The sequence below is a fragment of the Phocoena sinus genome, chromosome 7 (genome assembly GCF_008692025.1).
Source record: "Phocoena sinus isolate mPhoSin1 chromosome 7, mPhoSin1.pri, whole genome shotgun sequence".
Taxonomy (NCBI): domain Eukaryota; kingdom Metazoa; phylum Chordata; class Mammalia; order Artiodactyla; family Phocoenidae; genus Phocoena; species Phocoena sinus.
Window position 1 is genome coordinate 25747085 of NC_045769.1, and position 19400 is coordinate 25766484.

Genomic DNA, 19400 nt, shown 5'->3' on the forward strand with positions numbered 1-19400 from the left:
TAGAATTCACCTGTGAAGCCATCTGGTCCTGGGCTTTTGTTTGTTGGAAGGTTTTTAATCACAGTTTCAATTTCAGTGCTTGTGATTGGTCTGTTCATATTTTCTATTTCTTCCTGATTCAGTCTTGGCAGGTTGTGCATTTCTAAGAATTTGTCCATTTCTTCCAGATTGTCCATTTTATTGGCATAGAGTTGCTTGTAGTAATCTCTCATGATTTTTTTTATTTCTGCAGTGTCAGTTGTTACTTCTCCTTTTTCATTTCTAATTCTATTGATTTGAGTCTTCTCCCTTTTTTTCTTGATGAGTCTGGCTAGTGGTTTATCTATTTTGTTTATCTTCTCAAAGAACCAGCTTTTAGTTTTATTGATCTTTGCTATTGTTTCCTTCATTTCTTTTTCATTTATTTCTGATCTGATTTTTATGATTTCTTTCCTTCTGCTAGCTTTGGGGTTTTTTTGTTCTTCTTTCTCTAATTGCTTGAGGTGCAAGGTTAGGTTGTTTATTCGAGATGTTTCCTGCTTCTTAAGGTGGGCTTGTATTGCTATAAACTTCCCCCTTAGAACTGCTTTTGCTGCATCCCATAGGTTTTGGGTCGTTGTGTCTCCATTGTCATTTGTTTCTAGGTATTTTTTTATTTCCTCTTTGATTTCTTCAGTGATCACTTCATTATTAAGTAGTGTATTGTTTAGCCTCCATGTGTTTGTATTTTTTACAGATCTTTTCCTGTAATTGATATCTAGTCTCATGGCGTTGTGGTCGGAAAAGATACTTGATACAATTTCAGTTTTCTTAAATTTACCAAGGCTTGATTTGTGACCCAAGATATGATCTATCCTGGAGAATGTTCCATGAGCACTTGAGAAAAATGTGTATTCTGTTGTTTTTGGATGGAGTGTCCTATAAATATCAATTAAGTCCATCTTGTTTAATGTATCATTTAAAGCTTGTGTTTCCTTATTTATTTTCATTTTGGATGATCTGTCCATGGGTGAAAGTGGGGTGTTAAAGTCCCCTACTATGAATGTGTTACTGTTGATCTCCCCTTTTATGGTTGTTAGTATTTGCCTTATGTATTGAGGTGCTCCTATGTTGGGTGCATAAATATTTACAATTGTTATATCTTCTTCTTGGATCGATCCCTTGATCATTATGTAGTGTCCTTCTTTGTCCCTTTTAATAGTCCTTATTTTAAAGTCTATTTTGTCTGATATGAGAATTGCTACTCCAGCTTTCTTTTGGTTTCCATTTGCATGGAATATCTTTTTCCATCCCCTTACTTTCAGTCTGTATGTGTCTCTAGTTCTGAAGTGGGTCTCTTGTAGACAGCATATATAAGGGTCTTGTTTTTGTATCCATTCAGCCAATCTGTGTCTTTTGGTGGGAGCATTTAGTCCATTTACATTTAAGGTAATTATTGATATGTATGTTCCTATTTCCATTTTATATATTGTTTTGGGTTCGCTACTATAGGTCATTTCCTTCTCTTGTGTTTCGTGTCTAGAGAAGTTCCTTTAGCATTTGTTGTAAAGCTGGTTTGGTGGTGCTGAACTCTCTCAGCTTTTGCTTGTCTGTAAAGGGTTTAATTTCTCCATCAAATGTGAATGAGATCCTTGCTGGGTAGAGTAGTCTTGGTTTCAGGCTATTCTCCTTCATCACTTTCAGTATGTCCTGCCACTCCCTTCTGGCTTGTAGGGTTTCTGCTGAGAGATCAGCTGTTAACCTTATGGGGATTCCCTTGTGTGTTATTTGTTGTTTTTCCCTTGCTGCTTTTAATATGCTTTCTTTGTATTTAATTTTTGACAGTTTGATTAATATGTGTCTTGGCGTGTTTCTCCTTGTATTTATCCTGTATGGGACCCTCTGTGCTTCCTGGACTTGATTAACTATTTCCTTTCCCATATTAGGGAAGTTTTCAACTATAATCTCTTCAAATATTTTCTCAGTCCCTTTCTTTCTTTCTTCTTCTTCTGGAACCCCTATAATTCGAATGTTGGTGCGTTTCATGTTGTCCCAGAGGTCTCTGAGACTGTCCTCAGTTCTTTTCATTCTTTTTTCTTTATTCTGCTCTGCAGTAGTTATTTCCACTACTTTATCTTCCAGGTCACTTATCCGTTCTTCTGCCTCAGTTATTCTGCTATTGATCCTATCTAGAGTGATTTTAATTTCATTTATTGCATTGTTCATCGTTGCTTGTTTCATCTTTAGTTCTTGTAGGTCCTTGTTAACTGTTTCTTGCATTTTGTCCATTCTACTTCCAAGATTTCGGATCATCCTTACTATCATTATTCTGAATTCTTTTTCAGGTAGATTGCCTATTTCCTCTTCATTTGTTAGGTCTGGTGGGTTTTTATCTTGCTCCTTCATCTGCTGTGTGTTTTTCTGTCTTCTCATTTTGCTTATCTTACTGTGTTTGGGGTCTCCTTTTTGCAGGCTGCAGGTTCGTAGTTCCCGTTGTTTTTGATGTCTGTCTCCAGTGGCTAAGGTTGTTTCAGTGGGTTGTGTAGGCTTCCTGGTGGAGGGGACTAGTGCCTGTGTTGTGCTGGATGAGGCTGGATCTTGTCTCTCTAGTGGGCAGGTTCACGTCTGGTGGTGTGTTTTGGGGTGTCTGTGGCCTTATTATGATTTTAGGCAGCCTCTCTGCTAATGGGTGGGGTTGTGTTCCTGTTTTGCTAGTTGTTTGGCATAGGTTGTCCAGCACTGTGGCTTGCTGGTCGTTGAGTGAAGCTGGGTGCTGGTGTTAAGATGGAGGTCTCTGGGAGATTTCCGCTGTTTAATATTATGTGGAGCTGGGAGGTCTCTTGTTGACCAGTGACCTGAAGTTGGCTCTCCTACCTCAGAGGCAGAGCCCTGACTCCTGGCTGGAGCACCAAGAGCCTTTCATCCACACGGCTCAGAATAAAAGGGAGAAAAAGTAGAGAGAATTAGTAGAAGTATGAGGAAAGAAAGAAGGAAAGGAGGAAAGGAAGGAAGGAAGAAAGAAGCAAAGAAGGAAAGAAAGGAGGGAGGGAGGGAGGGAGGGAGGAAGGAAGGAAGGAGGGAAAGAAGGAAAAAAGACAGAAAGAAAGATGATACAGTAAAAATAAAATAAAGTATAATATAGTTATTGAATTAAAAAATATTTAGAAAAAAAAAAGGGACGGATAGAACCTTAGGACAAATGTTGGAAGCAAAGCTATACAGAGAAAATCTTACACAGAAGCATACACATACACCTTCACAAAAAGAGGTAAAGGGGGAAAAATCATAAATCCTGCTCCCTGAGACCACCTCCTCAATTTGGGGTGATTCGTTGTCTAAAGGAGGGAGGGAAGGAAGGAAAGAAAGAAAGAACGAAGGTAAAGTATAATAAAGTTATTACAATTAAACTTAATTATTAAGAAAAAGAATTTTTAAAAAAAAGTCATGGACGGATAGAGCCCTAGGACAAATGGTGGAAGCTAGAGTATACAGACTAGATGTCACACAGGAGCATACACGTACACCTTCACAAAAAGAGGAAAAGGGAAAAAAATCATAGATTTCGCTCCTAAATTCCCCCTCTTCAATTTGGGATCATTCCTTGTCTATTCAGGTATTCCACAGATGCAGGGTATATCAAGTTGATTGTGGAGCTTTAATCCGCTGTTTCTGTGGCTGCTGGGAGAGATTTCCCTTTCTCTTCTTTGTTTTCACAGCTCACAGGAGCTCAGCTTTGGATTTGGCCCTGCCTCTGCGTGTAGGTCGCTGGAGGGCGTCTGTTTTTTCGCTCAGACAGGACGGGGTTAAAGGAGCCGCTGATTCGGGGCCTCCGGCTCACTCAGGCCGGGGGTTGGGGGATGGGGGAAGGAGGGGCACTGCGTGCGGGGCCGGCCTGCGGCGGCAGAGGCAGCGTGACGTTGCGGCAGAGGCCGGCGTGACGTTGCACCAGCCTGAGGCCCGCCGTGCGCTGTCCCGGGGAAATTGTCCCTGGATCCCGGGAACCTGGCAGTGGCGGGCTGCACAGGCTCCGCGGAAGCGGGGTGTGGAGAGTGACCTGTGCTCGCACACAGGCCCCTTGGTGGCGGCAGCAGCAGCCTTAGCGTCTCCCGCCCGTCTCTGGGGTCCGCGGTTTTAGCCGCGGCTCGCGCCCGTCTCTGGGGTTTGTGCTTTCAGCCGCGGCTCGCGCCCGTCTCGGGGGCTCGCGCCCTCAGCCGCGGCTCGCGCCCGTCTCTGGGGTTTGCGCTTTCAGCCGCGGCTCGCGCCCGTCTCGGGGGCTCGCGCCCTCAGCCGCGGCTCGCGCCCGTCTCTGGGGTTCGCGCTTTTAGCCGCGGCTCGCGCCCGTCTCTGGAGTTCCTTTAAGCAGCGCTCTTAAACCCCTCTCCTCGCGCACCAGGAGACAAAGAGGGAGAAAAAGTCTCTTGCCTCTTCGGCCGGTGCAGGCTTTTCCCCGAACTCCCTCCTGGCTAGTCGTGGTGCACTAACCCCTTCAGGCTATGTTCAAGCCGCCAACCCCAGTCCTCTCCCTGAGCTCCGTCCAAAACCAAAACCCGAGCCTCAGCTCGCAGCCCCGCCCGCCCCGGCGGGTGAGCAGACAAGCCTCTCGGGTTGGTGAGTGCTGGTCGGCACCGATCGTCTGTGCAGGAATCTCCCCGCTTTGCCCTCCGCACCCGTCGCTGTGCACTACTCCGCGGTCCCGAAACTCCCCCCTCTGCCTCCCGTAGTCTCCGCCCGCGGAGGGGCTTCCTAGTGTGTGGAAACTTTTCCTCCTTCACAGCTCCCTCCCACTGGTGCAGGTGCCGTCCTTATTCTTTTGTCTCTGTTTTTTCTTTTGCCCTACCCAGTTACGTGGGGAGTTTCTTGCCTTTTGGGAGGTCTGAGGTCTTCTGCCAGCCTTCAGTAGGAGTTCTGTAGGAGTTGTTCCACGTGTGGATGTATTTCTGGTGTATCCGTGGGGAGGAAGGCGATCTCCGCGTCTTACTCTTCCGCCATCTTCAAGGTCCCCCCCTTACGGTGTCTTTAAGACATAACTCAGTGTGGCCAAACCACTAAAGGGGATTATTAGAAAACTGAGATGTGTCAAAACTTTCTGAGATCCCGCAGCAAATCGACGTTATAAGTGAAAAATATCTGACGAGTACAATTGTGTCTGAAGTGGCTACTGAGGTCTTCAAGAATTAGACTTCTAGATGGATCTTCAAAAGTCACAACAGCGCAACAGTGCAGATCCTGTTAACAGAGTTACGTTGTTCTGAAGTTCTCACATTGAGAAGTGGTCTGATAGGAACTCCTGGTTTCCTGAGAAACGGTTACTGTGGTCATCTTCAGAAAATGATGCTGGAAATAGGATATCCATATAACTTCAATCCATACCTCACACCAAATTTGAAAATTAACTCAAAATGGACCATAGGCGGTTTGCAAAGCAGTTTCAGGCCCGGGGGTGTCCCAGAAGCAGCGAGGTGGGAACCGGGTCGGACAACCTGCAGATTTCCACTCCCAGGTGAGGCTATTTCCTTTCAGGCCTCGTGGAAAGGTAAAGTTACAACTGCCTGAAACACACACTGGCTCCAGTCTATTTGAGATTTTTCTTGTTTCTTCTGGTAGGATAAATTGCTATAAACATTGATCTTAAAACTGCCTTTGTTGCATCCCATAGGTTTTGGACCATCATGCTTTCATTGTCATTTGTTTCTAGATATTTTTTGATTTCTTCAGTGATCACTTGGTTATTTAGTAACGTATTCTTTAGCCTCCCTGTGTTTGTATTTTTTACAGTTTTTTTTCCTGTAATTGATATCTAGTCTCATAGCATTGTGGTTGGAAAAGATACTTGAATTGCAATATTCTTAATTTTACCAAGGCTTGATTTGTGACCCAAGATATGACCTATCTTGGAGAATGTTCTGTGAGTATTTGAGAAGAAAGTGTATTCTCTTGTTTTTGGATGGACTGCTGTCCTATAAATATCAATTAAGTCCATCATGTTTAATGTATCATTTAGAGCTTGTGTTTCTTTATTTATTTTCATTTTGGATAATCTGTCCATTGATGAAAGTGGGTTGTTCAAGTCCCCTACTATTTTTGTGTTACTTTCGATTTCCCCTTTTATGGCTGTTAGCATTTGCCTTATGTATTGAGGTGCTCCTATGTTGGGTGCATAAATATTTACAATTGTTATATCTTCTTCTTTGACTGATCCCTTGATCATTATATTGTCCTTGTTTGTCTCTTGTAATAGTCTTCAATTTAAAGTCTATTTTGTCTGATATGAGAATTGCTACTCCAGCTTTCTTTTGATTTCCATTTGCATGGAATATCTTTTACCATCCCCTCACTTTCAGTCTGTATGTTTTCCTAGGTCTGAAGTGGGTCTCTTGTAGACAGCATGCATACAGGTCTTGTTTTTGTATTCATTCATCCAATCTATGTCTTTTGGTTGGAGCATTTGATCCATTTACATTTAAGGTAATTATCAATATGTATGTTTCTATTACCATTTTCTTAATTGTTTGGGGTTTGTTATTGTAGGTCTTTTCCTTCTCTTCTGTTTCCTGCCTAGAGAAGTTCCTTTAGCCTTTGTTGTAAAGCTGGTTTGGTGGTGCTGAATCCCCTTAGTTTTTGTTTGTCTGTAAAGGTTTTAATTTCTCCATCGAATCTGAATGAGATCCTTGCTAGATAGAGTCATCTTGGTTGTCGGTTTTTCCTTTCATAACTTTAAATATGTCCTCCCACTCCCTTCTGGCTTTCAACGTTTCTGCTGAAAGAACAGAGCTTAACCTTATGGGGAATCCCTTGTATGTTATTTGTTGCTTTTCCCTTGCTGCTTTTAATATTTTTTCTTTGTATTTAATTTTTGATAGTTTGATTAATATATGTCTTGGTGTGTTTCTACTTGGATTTATCCTGTATGGGACTCTCTGCACTTCCTGGACTTGACTGACTATTTCATTTCCCTTATTAGGGAAGTTTTCAACTATAATCTCTTCAAATATTTTCTCAGTCCCTTTCTTTTTCTCTTCTTCTTCTGGGACTCCTATAATTTGAATGTTGGTGTGCTTAATGTTGTCCCAGATGTCTCTGAGACTGTCCTCAAGTCTTTTCATACTTTTTTCTTTATTCTGCTCTGCAGTATTTATTTCCACTATTTTGTCTTCCAGGTCACTTATCCATTTCTCTGCCTCAGTTATTCTGCTATTGATTCCTTCTGGAGAATTTTTAATTTTGTTTATTGTGTTGTTCATCATTGTTTATTTGCTCTTTAGCTCTTCGAGGTCCTTGTTAAATGTTTCTTTTATTTTCTCTATTTCCAAGATTTTGGATCATCTTTACTATCATTACTCTGAATTCTTTTTCAGGTAGACTGCCTATTTCTTGTTCATTTGTATGGTCTGTTGGGTTCTTTCCTTGCTCCTTCATCTGCTGAGTATTTCTCTGTCTTCTCATTTTGCTTAACTTACTGTGTTTGGGGTCTCCTTTTTGCAGACTGCAGGTTTGTAGTTTGCATTGTTTTTGGTGTCTGCCCTCAGTGGTAACGTGGTTCAGTGGGTTGTGTAGGCTTCCTGGTGGAGGGGACTCCTGCTCCTGTTCTGGTGGATGAAGCTGGATATTATTTTTCTGGTGGTCAGGACTGCATCTGGTGGTGTGTTTTGGGGTGTCTGTGAACTTAGTTTCATTTTAGGCAGCCTCTATGCTAATGGGTGGGGTTGTGTTCCTGTCTTGCTAGTTGTTTGGCATGGAGTGTCCAGCACTGGAGCTTGCTGATCATTGAGTGGAGTTGGGTCTTAGCATTGAAATGGAGATCTCTGGGAGAGCTCTCGCCAATTGATATTATGTGGGGTCAGAAGGTCTCTGGTCATCCAATGTCCTGAACTTGGCTTTCCCACCTCAGAGGCTCAGGCCTGACACCCAGCTTGAGCACCAAGACCCTGTCAGACACATGGCCAGGTATGTGGGGGTTTTTTTTTGCCTTTTGAGAAGTCTGAGGTCTTCTGCCAGTGCTCAGTAGGTTTTGTGTAGGAGTTGTTCCACATGTAGATGTATTTTTGATGTATTTGTGGGGAGGAAGCTGATTTCCACGTCTTACTCCTTGGCCATCTTGAACGTCCTCCCTTAAATACAATCCTTTAATACTGTATATTTGTTTATTATTGCAGAACAGCAGCCTTTCAGAAGACACTCTTAGTGATGACAACTTCTTTCCAGGTGTCTTCACCCTGTTCTCTTGGTAACTGCAGCCACCTTTCTCAACAGCTAAGCCCCAGCGCTCTGCTCCCGCCTTAGAAAAAATGGTCAAACTCCTCAAAGACAATGTCTTGACATAAAATGGGACCTGGAGGATTTCTCTGTGACAGGAAACTTCCTCATCCTCACTGGCAACATTTTATCCTAGTGACACTATTTTATTTTATTTTATTGTTTAATAATAGAGAATTGAGCAAAGGATGGATTATTAGGCAAGAGAAAATTGATCTGAGATCCGAGGCCAAGATGCTCTTCCACATAATGTTGTCTTTAACACAGGAGCTCATTGAGGAGAGAGACAGATTGTGAAGATATTGAAATGTCTTTTCTTCATTTGTATTATTTTACCCTCAACCACAAATTGTAGCTCCAGAATTGCATTAGTTTTTTGTTAGGACATTGTGATTTTTTCTTGGGGGATTTGAAACACATTCCTTCAGCATTCTCCTGATATGTCTTAAGTAAGCCAGCTGGCATTGTTGCTACTTTGTCCTGGGATCTATTCCTTTATTTTCAATTTTTCCCCCTGGGAGGATACCACTGTTGCTGTGACAAGTCAGAAAAAATAACAGACTATACCTAGCTTTCTATTTTTAAAAGCATGAGGATTAAATAGCTGCACTTTGAAGGCCAGGTCCTTACATTTACTTAATATATTTTTTAAATGAAACTATACAGATTATACAAATATCTTCATTTTCCCTCTAATAGTTTTAGTTGCTTAGAGTTCTCTGAGAAGTAACATCACTCATTCCCAACAGAAGATCAAGCCCACATGAAAAATTATAACATTCCAAATACCAATAAGACCCTAATATTCATATGAAAGGAGCTGGAATTGAACTTGCCAGCCTTTCAAGCTATCACTGACTGCTTCCACTCCATTACCTACCCTTTTCCCATAGTAGCCAAAGTTGCTATTGCTGATATTTATTTTTTCACATTGATAACCATGCTCTGAATGCAATAAAGGAAGCATCAGTTGAAGAAGATGAGAAACCTCAAAATTATCTAAATAATATGGGCATTTCCATTAATGGTCTGTACGAAAAGGGCTTTGAAATGAAACCTGAGGGGAAATAAGACCCTGTGTAATAGGGTAGCTACTCAAAATCTATTGGGACCCTTTTCCCATAGGGAAAGAGAGAAATCTTGTTTTTATAATGATTTAATTTTTTAAAATTTTCTTTATAGTTACTAAGTAGGCATTATTTAGTTTTAGCATTGAAATGAGGAATAATAATTTGATGACACTGGAGAGGAAATGCTTGAAAAACAATCTGCAACCCACAGATGGAAGAACTAGAGAAGTGCCTCTAATTACCTGCTTATCAAAATATGATGTTAATAAGACAGAAAGACCACAGTAGCTCCTAAGCCTGATACAACCCCCTAATTCCCTGGCCAAATTAGAGAAAAGGGGAAACTACATCCTTTAACTGCAAGCTTTGCAAGTGAAGGTGGCAGTTGCTCTGTGTTTTAGCTAAGTGTATTAGATCACAGTGAATTTCCATTTGTTTTTCTCCTAGGGCATTAGCTGTATAGATAAAAATCTTCCCAGGCAAACTCCCCTTCATTTCAATGCTATGAATTTTGGCAAGTCAAATGCCCTAAGTCTAAATGCTTAAACATCTCAAATCAAACTCTCTATAAATGTGTAATCTGGACACAGGTGAGCATTTTATATTAGTGAGAAAAAGTAAAGGTCATTTAGCTCTTCAAGGCATGTTTTTAAATATTCCAGTTTCCCTAGGTGCCAACTATTTGTTTCTTGAACGACATCGGTATTTTACATTCACTAGCCTGGAAAGGTCATTTCCTAGAAATTTAATTCTTTTAAACTGAAAATGTCCATGTTTCTCATTGTTTATTTGGAATATGAGATATGTTAACTTACCTGTAACATGCCAGAATTAGATGTGTGTGCTAACTTACACAAAGTTCACAGCCTTGAGCTGTATGTTGGATGAAATTCATACCTGCTTTTCCATGTCTTTATGCTTCACTTCTGTCAAACACTGGTTTTCCAACTTTGTTTCTTTCATTACTGAACACTGAAATGTTACATAGACACACAAGACAAAACCTCCATTAATTTCATATCCCAATATTTTTTGGATGCACACACATAAAAACACTTCAACACAAGATTTCACTTATTAAAACATCTACATTGTTTTTTAAAATATGTTTTTAAAAAATGAGATGAAATTAACCCTTCTTTAAAATGCCTTTCTATAGCGATTAAAAACATGTATTTACAAAACAGTTGATAAAAATTTTCCTTTGGAATGCACAGGAAGAGAGGTAGAGGCAGCAAGGTGGGAATCAGATGTGGCTTCTTTCCCTCTTGCTTCACGAGAGGCTGGTTTCTCCTTAGGTTTAGTGACTATTTTCTTGCTAGCCCATCTTATTAAGGTTCTTGGTTAGCCACTGCTGCCTCTTTTTCTTTTGTACCCTCTTTCTCCTTAGTTTGAACTTTGCAGTCTGAAGATTTATTGTTTTCCCTGCTGCCTTTCTGGCCCATCTCCCCTGGGGTCCTCCCTTTACTGCCCCTTAGGCTAACCTGACTTTCGTCTTGGGCCCTTTGGTAATGGTTGTCAAGGGTGCAGTACAGCCAGAGCATTTGAGAATCTGGGCTGCCTGGGGCATTGCCACTGCCCTTGTTTTTTCAGTAGTACCACTTTCTGCTTCACATTTCCAGATAGAAAACTTCTTTTCAAATAGGCAGTCATTAATATTGAATCTCTTTAGTTTATAGGAGAAAGAGAGCCTCTGCAATCCATACTGTAACCTGCAATTTTGGAGTATGATTCATCTCAAGACAGTCTTAGCCTACTGAATGATTTTTCTCTTCCAAACAATAATGATGTTTATTCAGGTGGAGGATCCTTTTTTGTAGGAAAATCCTTAAATATAAATTTTTTATTCGTTTCTTGTCTGCCTGAAGGCCTATGGAGAATTTATTTTCTAATAAATTCTATAAATCCTAAGTCATTCCCATCCATCCCTCCTTTCCATTCCTAATTCTGTCCTTCTTAATAACTCTGATCTAAAGAGTTGACCTGTAGTGATACAGCCTGCAAAATTGTTTCCCTGACTTTGACGTAGAAAGGCAATGAGACTTACTAACTAGATCACTACTTTTCATCCTATTTCCCACACTAGTCCCAACACTAGTCCCAGCTGAGCTGTCAGTCTGGACAAGATCAGTTCTTCTCAAGCATCAATGTGTGTGTGCATGGCTCAGGTATCTTGTTGGAATGCAGATTCTTGTTCATGAAGGTCAGGGTGAGACCTGGGATTCTGCATTTCTAGCAAGCATCCTGCCATTGTTCTAGTGCACAGACTGCACTTAAACTCTAGACGATCTACTTGTTTATTGCCAAGCATGCTTGCTCAGGGCTGCTCCTTTCTGGAAGACCTTCTACTGTCTATCAAGATCCTCCCTAGGCTTCAAGTCCCAGATCAATGTCACCTTCTTCATTAGGTCTTTCCTGCTCACTTTCTCAATTATCTAAACAACGCATCTAATTCCTTCAGAGTGAACTCTAATGAAGTCATAAGAAATCACTTCCATGGCAACTTTCCTGCTTTCACTTTGATTTTTTTGTGTGTATGTTTGAGCTTGTCTCACCTCTCTGTTTAATTTTAAACTCCTTGGAGATTGTTATCCATCCAACCCACTGTTATTCATTCTACTTCATTGTGTTTAGAGCAATGGTTCTCAGGCTTCAGAAGCATCAGAGTCATCTAAGGTTAAGTAAAACACAGATTGCTAGGCCTTACCCCAGAGGTTCTGATTCTGTTGGTCAGGTGGGGCCAATGAATTTGCATTTCTACAATCTAGCCTTTCTGAGAATGCTATTGGTTAAAGGATTGCCCTTTGTGAAGCACTACTGTGAGGTAAACTTTTGGATTTATGTTCAGAAAAACCTGGATGGGAATCTCCAGTTTCTTATGCTATATCAGGATACCCTTGGAACAGTTACTTCTTCTTTCCATTCTTACTTCTTCACCCGTAAAATTAGGATTTGGGAAAGAAATAAATGAAAATGTACATAAAGCTCCTGTTTGTTATTCATTAGCTTCTTTCTCTTATTCTTAATCAAACTTCAATGTCGCTTCCACTGGGTTGTTTTCTGATCACCCCTAGGTGACAGTAGGTCTCTTGCAGCGGGCTCCATGGTTCCCAGTGAGTCCCTCATTTCAGTATTTTTTACAAACTTTATTGTAATTACTTCTTTAATTGTCCATCTTTTTATCTTCTTTGATAGATAAACTGTAAGATCTCTGAGGGCAGGGGCCATATAAATGCTAGGACTTAACAATATTTTGTCTGTGACTCAGAGATGCTTAATACAGAGAAGGAACACAATAAATATGATTGAATACAAAGAAAATGAAAGATGAGAGAAAATATTGCATCCAATGAAATGGGAATAACAGTACCTACCATACAACATTATTTCCAAGAAAAAAATCTAACACAGTTTTGGGCATGTTAAAGGCATCCAACAAGCACTAGTTATATTTCTACAGTAATAATGTATGAATAAGATACCCATACTCCCAAGAATTTCCAGAACTAGATTTTAAAGTAGTTTTGTTCTTTTAAACAAAATCAATGTATTAACATGTGATACAAATTTTCTACTTTTATCATTACTTATTATTATACTTATTAATTGTTATTATAATGTTATAATAAATTCATGCATTATAATATTTGTTGTGGACATTGATGTCACAGGACACAGTCCAGTGAGTAGTTGAAAAACACTCTCCAGAGCCGCACTACTGATTCCAATCCTGGCCTAGTGACTCACATAGGGAAGTTACTGAATTTCTCTAAACTTCAGTTTGCTCTTCTCGAAGATGCAGTCATTTATAATAACAACCTCATAAGTGTGTTATAAGAATCAAATAAGAAATGCAGGTAAAGTACTTCAGATAGTGCTTGGTACATACTATATACTCAATAAACACTGATTCCTTATAATAATGATCATAGTTGGTATTAAATAAATGTTTGTTGGATAAATTAAGAAAAACAAAATATATGATATTTGATCAGAAATCTGGCCAAATGGTTCTGAGAAGTAGGAAAAGGGAAACACCATATTTATTGGGGAATATCTGTTATTATGGCAACTTGTATTTTCTCTAATTAGCCAGGATAGCTCCTATCTTATGTGTTCTGACAACTTGACTTTGGTACTCTTTCCATGGCGAGATGGGTCCTAGGCATCTGGATGGGTTTGTGACTCAAGCAGAATGTGACTTCCTAGGTGGGGCATAGATGGTGACAAATGCTTCTATCTGGTTCTCTTGGGACACTCATCTTTGGAGCCCTGAGCCACCAGGGAAGATGTCTGAGGTCACTATGCTATAAGAAAACCCAGCCACATGGAGGGGCCACCAGAGTCTTCTGGCTGACAGTCCCAGCTAAGGTTCCTGCCAACTGTCAGATCAACTGTTAAACATGAGAGTCTGACTTATGTGACTTACATGAAGATGCTTCCTGATGCTCCCTGCCTGTCACCCCCATCTTTAAGTTCTCCCATCTGAGGTTGTAGTCGGTGGAGCACATACAAGCCATCTCCACTGACCACTTTCAACCCCCTGACCCACAGCGTCCAGGAGCATGAGTGTTGTTTTAAGCCACTAAGGTTTGGGATTATTTATTACACAGTTATGGATAACCACAACAGTTACTATATACTTAATTCACTTATTACATGTCCATCACAATATTTTGAGGCTTTTATTACAATACTCAATTTACCAGTGGAGAGACTGTTAAGGTAGTAAAATACATTTTACAAGGGAATCAACAAGTCAATGGTGAAACTGGGATTTTTTTTTTTTTTTTTTTTTTTTTTTTTGCAGTACATGGGCCTCTCACTGCTGTGGCCTCTCCCATTGCGGAGCACAGGCTCTGGACGCGCAGGCCCAGCGGCCATGGCTCACGGGCCCAGCTGCTCCGCGGCATGTGGGATCCTCCCGGACCAGGGCACGAACCCGTGTCCCCTGCATCGGCAGGCAGACTCTCAACCACTGCACCACCAGGGAGGCCCGAAGCTGGGAGTTTAACCCAGATTATTTTGACTTTAAGGTTTATGTATTTTTTTTACTATCCAGGGGAAAAAATTCTAATCTTCTCGAAAATTCATTTTTAAAAGTAAAAATCTTCCTAAAGGCCTTGCTCATTATGTTAGGCTATGCCTGATTTCACTTAGGTCCTCAGAAGATGGTAATTTTCACAATCAACCAGAACTATTGATGACAAATGTCTTTCTAAATTCAAAGCTGCTAAAATTATCAAGTCCAAGGCTGTCATCTTATTTTCTGGATACACCCACGTGCCTGGTTTAGGGAGGGCGGATCTCAGCGTTTACCTAGGATGAGCTGAAGACATCACATTTTAAATCACATGGATAATAAACTTCCCAACTAATTCTTAGGCCTCACGCTGGGGAATATTTGCAGTATGTTCAATGAACATTCATGGTACATGGTGTGTGTGTGTGTGTGTGTGTGTGTGTGAATGAGAAAGAGAGAAAACGTTCAATTATGATTAATAACACCAGGTAGCCAGACACAGGAGTCCATAGCATTTATGGCCTTAAAGAGGTTTCAAAGAAATGATGAGACTGCAAGGTACTCTACTTGTTTTTCTGCTCAGTACTAGCCATTGCCTACAGAATAAGATCTAAACTCCTCTGTATGAGCTAAACCTACATCATTGGCCTTAGTTCCCAGGATTCCTTTTCCACATCCTATTTAACACTTGGAACAAGTACTCCTTCCTCTGGAGTTATTTATTTACATTTCTACCTCTTTGTACTGTGATATATTACTTAAGACCAAGGACTATCTATTCTGTTCATCTTTAAAGTCTCAACATCTAACTCAATGCCTAATAAAGAAATTAACAAGAACTTGTTGTTGAATTAACAAGTCAATCAAGAGTCAACACCATTTGTAAAGTGGTAAAGGGGGTCCAAAGCAAAGAAAAGAAAATGTAGCAAAACTTCTCAAAATAAGAGTCAATATAATTTGTGATAAATAAAAGACTTTCCCTTTCCTTCTTTTCTCTCCCTCTTAGGTGAAAAACAGCACTTTGGATAGAAGGTATGAAGAGGTTATTAAATACTAGAGTTGGAGGACAGGGTCATGGCTGGGGATCTTTTCTAGATGGAGGACGGCAGTTAATTTGAGATTATTTTTGGAGTGGTCTTCCTTTACTTTGGGGAAAGTGAGTACATAGTGGAGTTGCCTTTTTTGGGGGGGATGACAGGTGTACTTTGCAAAATGAGTAGGACCAGGGAAGATTTCAGAAAACAGGAAGCAGGAATCTGGCTTCTTGGAACAACTTTTATCAATAAGATAATAATTAATAATAATTTCCTGAGGACATAGTATGTGTTAGACACTAAGATAAGTGGTTTACATGTATTGCAGAGTTGAAGCTCCCCCAAATTGAATAATATAGGTCTTATTATTACATCTTCTTTACTAATAAGATTATATTCATTCTACAGAAAGATTATGAAAGATGCTAAAAGTCAAAACTGTTAATCAATTAGTATTGCGGTATGTAGTAGGCTTTCTGTTGAGAGAGTTGTCTATAGCAGCTTTTAACCCTAATCCACAAGGCCTTACCCATAATTCCAAAATTCCCCATATTCCCAAACCTCCAAAACTCTAAAAGTCAGACACTTTTTGTAAGTTTTTAGGAAATCACTAGGCAGGAAAACTTGGCCTGAACTGATAACAGATTATTATTATGCTTGCTTTTTAAAATCTTATTTGGCGTAAAAAGCCATATATTTGTTACAGAGATACTATTTGATTAGAGAGTTATTTGTCCTGATCCTGCTGGGGTGTCATCTGCCTGGTACTATCTTACTAAGATCCAAAAATGTGTGATTTCCAAAATACATCTCTTAGGGGAACCACTGACTGAAACTGCCCACCCTGGTCAGGCAACATAATAACCATTGCATGAGTTATCTTGCAACAGGAGGTCCTGGGAAGGAATCCGGAACTAACAAGCCACCACCAACCCGAAGAACTTGGGAAAGGTCAAAAGGAGAGAGGAGACACCAGTTCATATGTTCTACCAACCTCCCAGAATCCTCCTCGCTGGAATCCATCTCGGCTGAGTGATGCTATGCATGCACCACCAGGCAGGACCCTGAGTCAGAATGATTGGCCAGAGACAACCCAGAAACTAATCCCATCACCATAAAACCCGAGACTGAGCCACGTGGCAGAGCAGTCCTCCTGGGTTCCCTTACCCTCCTGCTCTCCATCCAGGTGCCCCTTCCCAATTAAGTCTCTTGCGTTGTCAGCACATGTGTCTCCTAGGACAATTCATTTCCGAGGGTTAGACAAGAGCCCACTCTCGGGCCCTGGAAGGGGTCCCCCTTCCTGCAACACATCTGGCACCAAGGATTTCAGATGAGGAATTGTGGATGTTATTCCTCACCTTTTTTGTTCTTTTTTCTCTGCGGATGGTACCTGGTGGATGTAAACAAATCTTGCCCTCTTTATCTAACAGCCCTCCCTCACTCTCCTTGTCCTTCTGTGCTATTTCCACACAATAACTCCCTCTATTTATATGCAAAAATTGTCTCCTCCTTCAAGATTCATGCATCCTAACCAAAACACACGCTACCCATCTTTGTAACTTCTGTGTCACTTTGCTTTGAAGAGTCTAGCGCTGGTTCACAGTTTTTTTCTGTTTCTATGTCTGCCCTCATATTAGCTTAATTTTATGTTTGTATGGTATACCCAACAACGACCCAGTCTTAGTGTTTTTCTCTCAGTTTTTCAACCTCAATTTCTCACTGCTACAAACCACATCCCAAACCTTGGCTTCACCTGGAACTGACTCCACATTTGAAAATGTCCACTTCAATATTGCTCATCCAGTCCCAACCCTCCAGCTCGCCTATTCCATTTTGCCCAATAAATTTGTTCCCTGATATCAACCAGCATCACTGTATCTCCATACCCCCATTTTCTCCCAATCTATTAGTTCCTTTTCCTTATTTCCTTCCCTGTTCGTTTCAAAGTTTATAGTCTTTATTTTTCTCTTGACAACACTCAGCAGCCTTATTCCTACTCTCCCTTTTCACCTTTCCAGAGCTTTCTGGTCTATTGTGATCTTGCTATCACTGTCCACAAACTCTTCATACTAGATATTCTGAATTATTTCGTGTTCTCCAAAGGTGCTTTGCTTTCTTTCGCCTCCCTGATGATGTATGTACTTTCTCTGCTTAGAAAGCTCCTGTCCTCTTCCTTATTTTATATGTCAGGGTGCAGTTTAGTTGTCACTTTCTGTGGGAAGCCTCTTCTAACCTCTCCCTGCTCCCAGCTCTGGCCCCAGGAGATACCCCTACCAAGTACTCCCACAGTATTGTGGGCACAGAATGTCACCTGCCTTACCAGTAAACAAAGGATGTTGCAGCCATCAAACCATCAGCCACTGCAGCTGCCCCCAACTACGCACCCTGAAGGGAGTCAGGATGGAGGAAAGCAGGATATTGGTCCTAGATAGTTAAGATGCATATCAGAGGAGTGATTTCAGTGAGTCCAGACTCTTGCATCTTCCCATAGAAAAGCACTCAATTCATTAATTTGAGATGTCTGGTTTTCTTTAATTAACAGTAATCTTTTGATATTCCAATGATCTGGCTTTGTTTGTTTGTTTTTCAAAACCTTCTTTATATCCTGGTTCCTCCCTTGCCTCTTTGGAACAATCCCTGAAAGCTATTTGAGAATCTGTCTCCCAGGCTTTAGTCCTCAGTATGTCTACAAAATAAAATGTAATTTTCAAATTTTAGGCTGTGCATTTCCTTTTTAAGTCCAAGGTTTCTAGAGTACATCTTTATCTTACATATTATCCTTGTTTATCTTCTCATCTGACTCCCTCAGGCACTTTTAGGATAAGGACTATGTCCCTTTTATCTTTGAATCCTCTTCTTTCAATACTAAAAAATGTACTCTTTGTATATATATATATAAATGAAAAGAGATACTATCAGAAAAGATTCTGTTAAAGTAATAAAAACTGTGAATCTGTGTGAAACTTTATATTTTATCTCTCAACCTAATGAATCTGGTCAAAAGAAGTCTAATTTGAATGCAAAGAAGGTGGGTTTTGCGCAACTCCACCTTACCAGGTCTCATCAAATTCTCAACAAATGTTTATTTTAAAGAACGAGTAAATGGCTTTATGTAGGGCTTCCCTGGTGGTGCAGTGGTTGAGAGTCCACCTGCCGATGCAGGGGACACGGGTTGGTGCCCTGGTCTGGGAAGATCCCACATGCCACGGAGCGGCTGGGCCCGTGAGCCATGGCCGCTGGGCCTGTGCGTCCGGAGCCTGTGCTCTGCGACAGGAGAGACCACACAGTAAGAGGCTCGTGTACCGCAAAAAAAAAAAAAATAAAGGCTTTATGTAGCCAAAGTAATCATGAGTCTTTGTAGTTTATAGAATTGAAATATTGCAATTATGCTACACATAGCTCTCTAAGCCCCATCACCCCATAACCCACTTTATGCCCTATCATGATTCTGCACCCTTGCCAGAGCTGGCTGAATAAGAGTTGGCACCTGGCTAGGACGCAGCCATTTAGAAGCTGGCCACCAGCCATGATGCTACCTGGCATGGCAGCTCTGCTTAATAGGGCCTACTGAGTGTTACACAGTGACAGGTGATCTAGTCAGATACTCTCCTGGGAATTTGGAGAATCACCCAGAGACTGAGTAAGTAAATCAGAAAGGGGACTATGTTGAATCCTCAAAATTGCAGACCACTAGTTTAGGGGATACCACATCAGATTGCTAGAATCCCTGAGGATTCCAGAGCTGTTGCTGTGACCTACACACTCAGGAAGTGTGGTTACACAACAGGGGACCTACTTCCAGTGTTTCTTACCTTCCACTTTTCTTTTGATTAAACCTCCTATCAAATGAGATAACTAAACATGGTACTTTATGTGCCTGTGTTCCTTGCACTCTAAAAACACCTAACAAATATTTGCATACAAAATCCATAAGGTTGAAGCTTTTATTCCTCTCATTGACAAGCTACCTCCAGTGCCTAGATCACTGCCTGGTACATAGAACACTTAACACTTTGACTTAAATATTTGCCAAATGAATAAATAACACATTAATTTAGCCAA